This window comes from Barbus barbus (genome assembly GCF_936440315.1).
Source record: "Barbus barbus genome assembly, chromosome: 7".
NCBI classification, from domain to species: Eukaryota; Metazoa; Chordata; class Actinopteri; order Cypriniformes; family Cyprinidae; genus Barbus; species Barbus barbus.
The window spans coordinates 16,059,971-16,070,581 of record NC_136735.1 but is presented as its reverse complement, the minus strand read 5'-3'; the positions used below and the strand labels follow the sequence as shown (position 1 = coordinate 16,070,581).

Sequence of the window (10,611 nt, the reverse complement as noted above, 5' to 3'; positions counted from 1 at the left end):
AACAACAATATAAAAAAACAAAAAGAGGTTCGGCTGACAAAAAGGTTGGGAATCCCTGCATTAAGGGGAAGTTGTGCACTTTAATGTGTTTGAAAAACACAAGCATTTCCAAGACAAAGACCTGTGAATAACAATAAAATTGTTTTGAGTAATATATAATATTTTAAAATGAAATAATACAATAAATATATAATAAATACAATAACTATTCTATGTTTTCATGATAATTTCAACCTTTTAATGACAACTTTTTTTGTTCTTTATTGCAGTCTCTGGTTAAACATTTTTGACTGCAAGTCTCACAGTAGAAAACATATATCAATATTAACATGACTTGCATTTGTGTGCATTTTTGAATCATCATAAATCAACAGCAAACAACATTACAATCACACCACACTGGCCTGTACGTGACCTGTCTTCAGAGTGTGCAGTGCTTGGCTGCTGCCTTGCCAATCAAAAGGGCGACAGGTGGAAGTCTGGCGTGTGGTCTCCTTTTCATGAATGAATATAAACACAATCCATGCAATTACAACGCTGGTCATTTTTAGGGGCCTCCTTCCCCAACCAGACTCTCACAGGTCCAATCTAATGAAAACGCTGAACTTACTGGTGCGTTTAATTGTATATATGGGGAAGCTAAATGCTTTGGGTCGGATGTGGGGGCATGACGAGACGAAGGCTGCTGGAGTGATGCAGCGGGGGAATGAAAGCAAGCCTGGCCCTACAAGTGGAAAATTTGATTCAGTTTAAACATAGCATTTCATTTATTGATCCATTGTAGATGAGGGAAACATGGGGTGAGAAGACAAGGAGAGCAGATGGATTCATCTGAACATGTTATGAGGGAACAGGAGTTTGGGGGAGGATATCGAATTGGAAAACCCCAAGATGGCGTAACAGATCAAATGGAAATGGTGCTTAAAGCATAATTACATTTCCTGAATGCCACAGTACCTGTCCGTCCGCACGTGCCTGCTTACTGATTTAAAGCTAGTGGGAGAATAATGTAATATTTGAGATGATGACAGTTCCATTTTGCTTCATTTAATTGTGCATTTAGAGGCCAGCAGATATGCAAATAAATAAACTCCACATCAAAAATGTATAAAGCACTTTTTCCATAGGGCTTATAAGTGCAGAAAATCCCCAGTGGAATGGATTTGCACACTTTTTGCAAAGTAAGAGTTTGGAATTTAAGCACACATGGCAAGAGAATTAAATTCACTCTAATTTAGCTCAAAGTCAGTTTCTGATAACATCATCTTCACACTATGTGTTATTTTTCTGTATTGTGATATACATATTTATCCGGTATTTACAGATGGAGCCATGCTTAATACCCACATGATTGGGCATATCGCCGAAAAGATATGACATATCTCTTTCTATTATCACAGCAAATCAATAATTTATGTGTCTTTACACCAGACACAGAGGAGCCATGCAAACACACACAGGAAGCTGAAATCAAGCCCACAATGCAGCAGCAGCCGCAGCAGAAGTACCTTGGATGAGAAAGCAGAGAGAATGCAAAAGAGAGAGAGAGGGAAGGCAAGAAATAGAGGGGGAGAGAGGGAGGGAAATAACATGACGGGCATATTCATTATTCCTGTGACATTCTCATGTTGCTCCTCTGTGAGAGGATAACCTTTCTCTCCTGCAGTCCCAGAGTGCTATTCACACAATCACTTACAACATTAATCAAAGCGTGCCGTCTAATGGTTTTTGACGTGCGGCCCCACTTTATGGGCTGCAGTCCAACCCGCGCCCACTGATGCATCTGTTAACGCTACTCTAGCAGCACTTGGCTAATGCTAATGGCAGCACAGACGCTCAGCCATCAAGCACTTAAGGACATGGATGCCATTGTGTGATGCATGAAGAAAGCCATCTTTGATGGCATGCAAATGCAGAGGGACATTACTTCAGGAGGATTTTGGTGGTTATTCTGCAGAGATCTAACATTTTATTGCTCATTTTATGGTTTGCAAGCATAAGATCATTATGATATCTTGTTGACGTTATTCTGTTGTGGATCTAGAACAATATCTTAAAGAAATAGTTCACCCAAAAATGATAGTTCCGTCATTATTTAAATCAAGTTGGAAATGTTGAAAATCTTCTGTGGAGTGTTCTGATTGCTCTTATCTCCACAATTAAAAATATAAATGAATGGATGGACTCTTTTTACATTTTCGGTGATTGAATAAATAAATAAAATTAATTAAATCCTATTCATTATTTTTGTCTTATTTTCCAGTAAAAAGTCAAAACATTCTTAAATAAAGATAAAAGCAAATTGACTAATGATTTTATTATTATTATTATTTATTATTTTTGTAGATTTTTTTGTTTTAATCATGAACTCATATTTTATTTTGTTTAATTTAACTAATTTATTTATTTTTTTAGAAAACAAGACAATCTCTTAAGTAATTTTGCTTCTCAAGTAAACGTATCTTGATTTAAGAATGCTTTGATATTTGTGCTGGAAAATCAAGACATACATTTTGAGGAAGAATTTTTTAATTTTTTTGTAGGGTTCTCAGAAGCTGAAATTCTTGTAGCTGAGTAACTGTTAGGTGAATGGAAATTACAACAAACACAATTTATTCACAAATCAGACATCACTACTTCTCTCATGAACCAAGAAGAATTAGAGTGCATGTCATGATTTTCAGTGAAAAATACATTGCAATCTGTTCATCACAAAAAACCTACTGTATGACTTTAGAAGACATGCAATATCAATCACAAGTCACAAACTACTACCTTTGAAACTCTGAAGCTCCAGTCCCCATTCATTGTAAAGTGCACAGTGATTTGTTATATGCACCAAAAGCAGTCTATATTAAAACCAAGTATATTTTCTCTGTTGTCAGTTCAAGACAGATAAACTACGTTGTGTGAAAGATAAGTGCTCTTGATGAGATTACACTGGAAAGTGATTCATTTATTCCCCATTTGTTGGAAACTTCAGGGAATTTAATTTAAAGACATTATGATAAACACTAAGAAAATAAAATACCCACATTGAACTACACATGAAATTAATAGTCTATGTAATTTGAACATGCTGCCTTGTACAATGGAAATGCAAATGTAAATTATTGCAGTGTTTTAATTTGTAGTACCATAATTAAATGTTATACAAATAAATGTTATCTTTGTCACTTAAACATTTTTTGCCTTCACAGATTTAGCTGAATCTGTTGATTGTTAATGAATCTTATCCTTAAGCTGTTGCATTGTTAGTGTCCTTCTCCCTCTCTGATCACAACCTATTTTTTTTGTCCCCACAAACTGTTACATGCCACTGCAAATCTGCATCTATGTTTGATTTCAAGCTGCATCACTTTTTCTCTTATCTCTCTTACAAAAGGCTTCGATGGGCAAACACGTAAGCACAACCATATTAATAATGCAGTATGGTGATACTGACCTTACTCTAAACCTTTCAACCTCAGCTAGTACCTCACCGAGTGACATCCGACTGATACTCTGCACACCACACATGACAACAGCTGCTGTAGTCCTGCAAGTATAGACAAAAAGAGAACACAGTCTGAAATCAGGTGATGATTCAGAGTATTTAAAAAAACAAAAACAAAATAATAATAAAAAAACAGAACCTCATATGAAACAGATTCTGTTACATAAACAATTCCCAACCTTCATCAGTAGAGAATTATTATTATTTTTTGGCCAATATGCATTAGAGGTTACAGTGCCAACTATTTTTTTTAGCCTTTCCTTCAACTCCCTGTACAGCATGCTAAACATATTTGCATTTTATTGAAGCTTAAGAAATTGTCGTGCCTAGTGCTCAATCATCTCATAACTACCTGATGGACACACACACACACACACACACACACACATCCAAAAGGGCACTCACTGAGTTGTGTGGGTGAGTACAAACAGCCATGAAATTATGATAATGTGATTTTTGTTTATCTATTATCTAAATATGGAAAGTTGATGTAGACGATCTTACAGTGGGGGAAAAAATTATTTGATAACCTGCTGATTTTGTACATTTGCCCACTGACAAAGAAATGATCAGTCTATAATTTTAATGGTAGGTTTATTTGAACAGTGAGAGACAGAATAACAACAAAAAAATCCAGAAAAACGCATTTCAAAAAAGTTATAAATTGATTTGCATTTTAATGAGTCAAATAATTATTTGATCCCTTCACAAAACATGACTTAGTACTTGGTGGCAAAACCTTAGTTGGCAATCGCAGAGGTCAGATGTTTCTTGTAGTTGGCCGCCAGGTTTGCACACATTTCGGGAGGGATTTTGTCTGACTCCTCTTTGCAGATCCTCTCCAAGCCATTAAGGTTTCGAGGATGATGTTTGGCAACTCAAACCTTCAGCTTCCTCCACAGATTTTCTATGGGATTAAGGTCTGGAGACTGGCTAGGCCACTCCAGGAGCTTAATGTGCTTCTTCTTGAGCCATTCCTTTGTTGCCTTGGCGGTGTGTCTTGGGTCATTGTCATGTTGGAATACCCATCCACGACCCATTTTCAATGCCCTGGTTGGCTTCAATTCCCCGTCCGCGGTGCAGTTGTCCTGTCACCTTAGTAGAAAAACACCCCAAAAGCATAATGTTTCCATCTCCATGTTTGACGGTGGGGATGGTGTTCTTTGGGTCATAGGCAGCATTCCTCTTCCTCCAAACACGGTGAGTTGAGTTGATGCCAAAGAGCTCGATTTTGGTCTCATCTGACCACAACACTTTCACCCAGTTCTCCTCTGAATCATTCAGATGTTCATTGACAAACTTCAGACGGGCCTGAACATGTGCTTTCTTGAGCAGGGGGACCTTGTGGGCGCTGCTGGATTTCAGTCCTTCAAGGCATAGTGTGTTACCAATTGTTTTCTTGGTGACTATGGTCCCAGCTGCCTGGAGATCATTGACAAGATCCTCCCGTGTAGTTCTGGGCTGATTCCTCACCGTTCTCATGATCACTGAAACTCCACGAGGTGAGATCTTGCATGGAGCCCCAGACCGAGGGAGATTGACAGTTAGTTTGTGTTTCTTCCATTTGTGAATAATCGCACCAGTTGTTGTCACCTTCTCACCGAGCGGCTTGGCGATGGTTTTGTAGCCCATTCCAGCCTTGTGTAGGTCTACAATCTTGTCCCTCACATCCTTGGACAGCTCTTTGGTCTTAGCCATGGTGGAGAGTTTGGAATCTGATTGATTGATTGCTTCTGTGGACAGGTGTCTTTTAAACTGGTAACAAACTGAGATTAGGAGCACTCCCATTAAGAGAGTGTTATAATCTCAGCTCCTTACCTGTATAAAAAAACACCTGGGAGCCAGAAATCTTGCTGACCGATAGGAGATCAAATACTTATTTCACTCACTAAAATGCAAATCAATTTATAACTTTTTTGAAATTCGTTTTTCTGGATTTTTGTTGTTGTTGTTGTTATGCTGTCTCTCACTGTTCAAATAAACCTACCATTAAAATTATAGACTGATCATTTCTTTGTCAGTGGGCAAACGTACAAAATCAGCAGGGGATCAAATCAGTTTTTTCAAATAATGCAGCAGAGAATATTTTGAGTCATTATGAAGTGAAGTGAAGTGACATACTGCCAAGTATGGTGACCCATACTCGGAATTCGTGCTCTGCATTTAACCCATCCAACGTGCACACACACAGCAGTGAACACACACACACCGTGAACACACACCCGGAGCAGTGGGCAGCCATTTAATAATAGAAGTGTAGTAGTGTGTTATGTGTAAGCCAGGTTAAAGAAATGTGCAACTACTAATATTAAACAATACACTACCGTTCAAAACTATTCCCATACTTTTTAAAAAAAAATACTTTTATTTAGCAAGAATGCATTAAATTAATCAAAAATGACAGTTTAGACATTTATAATATTACAAAAAATTATGTCAAAAAACTGCTGTTCTTTTGAACTTTCTATATTCATTTTCAAAACTGATAATTAAAATATGCAAACAGGCATATTTGAATGATTTCTGAAGGATCATGTGACACTGAAGACTGGAGTAATGATGTTGAAAATTAGTCTTTGCATTACAGAAATAAATTACATTTTATAATGTATTCAGATAGAAAACAGTTATTTTAAGTTGCATTAATATAATAACGTATTTTTGATCAAATAAATGCAGCACTGATGAGCATCTTTTCAAAACTATTTAAAGAAATCTTACCAATACTAAACATTTGAACGCTATTGCATACAGTAATATAATACAGGTCATTTTTAGAGTAGTTCAGATTTATTAACTTCAAATTAAAATAGCTGGAACTGACACAATTTAACATCTGTTAGTTTATGTCAGTCTTTACCCACTTAATGCCCCTAGTTACTTAATTAATTAATGTAGGCCACTATTTGCAACCTAAAGCACTATAGTCCCCTGTCAAAAGTAGCGAATGCCCTCTGATTTATTTTAAGCTCGGGCAGCAAGGCCCAGTTCTTTTTTTGGGGCCACTGCTGGACTGAAGTCCTGGATTGAAGTTCCAAGTAGTTGGTCGCTGCTGGCAAAGTCCTACGCCTCCATCTGTTCCACCTAGAATCATATGAAAGGGTGGCAGCAGCATCAACCGTACCCCGCTCATGCATTTTCCAACGCAACAAAACAATAACTAACAGCCACACGTCTGCCAAAAGCCCTGATCATGAGCTTTATCACAAACAGTCATACCTGTGAATAATACATGACCGGCAGCTTACGGGGGGACCTCAGCGGCACTGCTAAACAATTTAAGGTGCCTGCTGATGGGTGTTGTATTTTCTTTAAGAGGAATTCCCCCGTGGCTCTTCCCAGTCGAGTTTTTTGGCCTGACGATAAACAACAGTTTAATACTTGATCTAATCCCAGCCACGAGGTGAGTCCAAACAGCGCGCGCTGCTGCTTGTGCAGATGTTCACATCCAATAATCTATCCATAATTGATGAAACAGGGAGGTCAGATGTAATGGCTTCTGCCATTGCAGCAACAAATAAATGATTATTGACAAAACGCAGCCAGTGTGGCACTGAGCGCCTGTGAGACAACAAGCTCTGAAGAGAGAGCCGTGTAAGGGACTTCCGTCGGTCACTGCACAGGACGAGGCATAGGGTCTGGGACGTGAAAACCACGAGGTCCCCTTTACTACGCTGTAAAGAGGGTGTTCCCTTTAAAAGTGACAAAAGGAAGGAGGCACAGGACACTCGGAGGCGAGCGGTAAGTGAGCTATGGAGAGTGCAGCAGGCCAGCTCAGTCATTTCAGCTTTTATCTGGAGGATGGATGTTGAATGTAGAATGCATGACATGTATGACAGTCGGGCTGAATGTGGGATCAATGGATTCTCCATCCAGAGCCGCCAGACTGCATGCGACAGAGCTGCGACCGAGCATGCAGTGCTCTGCACGGTATTATATTTTACAGCAGTTGTGAGTTAACTGGTCAAAAATATTATTTAATATTGCTGAACCAACCTAAATATACCTAAATCTAAATAGAAAAAGCTCTTTAAGGTAACAATTGCAAGTCATCATTTTTTACGTTTACGTGGTTGATATGAAAATATTCAAATACTTTGCTAATCTCAATGCAAAATTTGAAATGTCTGTAAATCAAAACTTCAGCCAGCCAGTCTAGCTTTTAATTTTGTAAAAGTAAACCATTTTTAAATATTTATATATTTTTTGGAATGTAAAAATACTTGAACACAACTTGAAACTTTGTTTCAATGAATTCACATTTTTCAATTTTTCACATTTATTCAGTCACATTTAATCATCTGTTCATTTGTGATAAAGAAAATATTGTCATATTCTATATATCCTTTGGCGTTCCACTTAATATTAAGTGGCCTATGCACTTACATTTAAATTAATCATTTGATACAATGCACTTACTGTGTACATACATGTTTTTACACTGTACTTATATTTAAAAAAATACCTGCATGTAATTACATCTGTAAATCATTTCTGCAATTACATTTATAATTACACTATTGAGCCATCCCTTGCACCTTAACCCACCCATACAACCAAACCTGTCCATAACCTTACCCGTATACAATATTAACACAATAAGTACATTGTACTTATTTTCTGATGTAGTTAAGGCCACCCATTATAAAGTGGGACCCTGTTTTGTACCATTAAGCTATTTCAGAACTCATCTGCTTTTGATTGTGTTGTTAAGTAATAGTTCTGGTTAAATATAAGTAAAGCTGTATTGACAGCATGCTGCTGATTAATAAAGACAATAATTTGACTTGTCTCACAGTTTGCAAAAAAAAAAACTAAACAATACAATTTTTTGTTTACAATTTTTTGTTGAGTCTAAATTATTTTCTGTGATAATCAACAGTATGCCACTGTATTTAACCCGGAATATTCCTTTAAATTCCCCAACAATATGGATGTGTCTGTATGTGTGTGTGTTTATAGGGAGCGAGTGCCTGTTTCAGGCCATTCTGTCTCTGTTTGACTCACTGAGTGCCCTGATAGCTCTTAATTACTGGATGAGATCATAAATATTTTAAGCATATGTTTTCCCGCTTTGTCACTGGAGCTCACAACTAAGAAAAACAAGTTCATCTGCATATTAATTGGGGGATCGGGGCGGCGGATAGTGTCTGCATGTGTGAACCGGGGGGGTCTGGTGACAGCAGGAGGAAATGGCACTCTTTCATAGCAGCTGTTCTTTTAGACACCCACCCACTTCTCTATTTCGGAGGAGGAGGAGGTTAGCCCTGAGGAGACTGGCCCGTGCCACAAAGGGATAAAGGAGAACTTTGGAGGGGTGCACGAGGCTGGCGGACTCAGTCTGGCCTCCCAGCAACACCCGCCCTTCATCATCTGGGACCCTAAGGAGCCCGTAACGTGTGTCAGGACCTTCACGGCATTCTTGATGGCTGCCGCTAAACTGGAGCATTAGCGAAGAGAGGCCAAGGGGAGGCTGTTATGGGGACTACGAGTGTGGGTCTGTTCACGGGACGCCCCCTTCACAGCTATTTCTAATGACTAGTGGATGTCCTGTGGGAGAAGTGCACTGTGATTGCAGTCCTGTAAGCATCTGTGGCCCTTACGCTTGAGAAAGGTGTCATTGAACTGACAATATATACGGAAATCCCAGGCAATATTTCTTCAAAAAAGTCGGCAAACCCCAGGCTTCTTCCCATCACATGGATCAGTGAATAACACATTAGAGGACAGGATTAAATAGTGTCTAATTGAATTTATGGACCCTTAAACTACCACTTAGAGCTCTTAGCGCTCTGTAATGATATGCTTTACTTAACCTATCTAAACAAAAACACTTATGATTCACTGTTGGCCTAATTTGTTCATGGCTGATTTTATAGATTATGACACTTAACACTTTCCAAGATGTAGCAGCGCTAACATAAAGCTGGCAATTATTTCATTAGCAGTGCTTGTTCAATGCAAAATACATTTCTAAACTGATTAAAATTGGGCATAATGAAATAAAACTAATTTCGTTTTTTTTTTTCAACTTTCAAATAAAGCCGCTACATTCAAGTTCAAAAGCAGAGCTAATTAGTTTGACCTTTCCTGTCATAATTAGCATGTATTTGGCAGGAAAACGAGAGGCTGCTCGGCTTTTCCAACTATCTATTATCATGCAAAATCAGGTCATTGAGAGGTTGTGCAGCTTTGTCTGCTATTCCTATACATGTAATGAGTGAAATCAACTATATCAAGTGGTTTTGTAAATGTTTTGATGAGAGGAACATATTTATTCAGAGCCAGATTAATTCTTTTGGACTCAATTTGACAAATTACTAAACAACTATTAAAGAGATAGTTCACCTAAATATGAAAATCAACATAAGGAGTAATTTGTCTTTTTGATTGAACTATACCTACTTTAAATATAAAATATTATATGATTATAGATATTTAAAAATATATATTATAGATGTTTAATCAAATATTACATATATATTCAACCATTAAAAATAAACAAATGTTAATAGTTTAATTTGGTTCAAATGTGTACATCAACCACTTTTAATTCAGTCCCTCATTTACTCATTTGTTCATACAATCATCTATCTATAAAGATACTCCATGAAGGTAGTATAGTCATATTCTAGATTGTCTGTACTATTCAGCTATTTTAGAACTCTATTTTTGTTTAGGGTAAACAGTATTTCAGGTTAATAAGTAAAGCTCTATTGATAGCATGCTGCTGATTATCACATTTTTTTTTTTTTTTTTTTTACAATCTCTGTAAACAAACAAAGAAATAAAACTTTACATTTTGTTTTTATAATTTACTGCAATTTAGGGGTGGGGGAGGTTTTAGTTTATAAGCTGTTAGTTGTATAAGCTTCAACTACTTGACAAGAAAGGATTTAATTTATATCTATGACATAAATTCTCCCAGTGGGTTACTGCATGGTGAGGGCACATGTTCAATCTCTAGCTTTATTGTGATCTCCAACTCATTTGAAGAACCAAGCCCCATTGATGTATGTTTCTAAACACGATAGAGCCTCAGAAATCCTGTGCTTAAAAGACAAAAGGGGCAATTAGAGAAGCTACTGTTGTTGTGCATTAATGGCTCTGTCCTC

General features: G+C 37.5%; 1 long non-coding RNA gene across 1 annotated transcript in view; it reads right to left on the bottom strand.

The window, feature by feature from the left end:
- Positions 1-2,413: 2,413 nt before the first annotated feature.
- The window catches only part of LOC306872490, an 84,136-nt gene continuing 75,938 nt past the window's right edge, over positions 2,414-10,611 (bottom strand). The window contains exon 5 of the long non-coding RNA XR_013784414.1: positions 2,414-3,538. This is a non-coding gene — a long non-coding RNA (uncharacterized lncRNA). The remainder of the gene's footprint in view (positions 3,539-10,611) is intronic.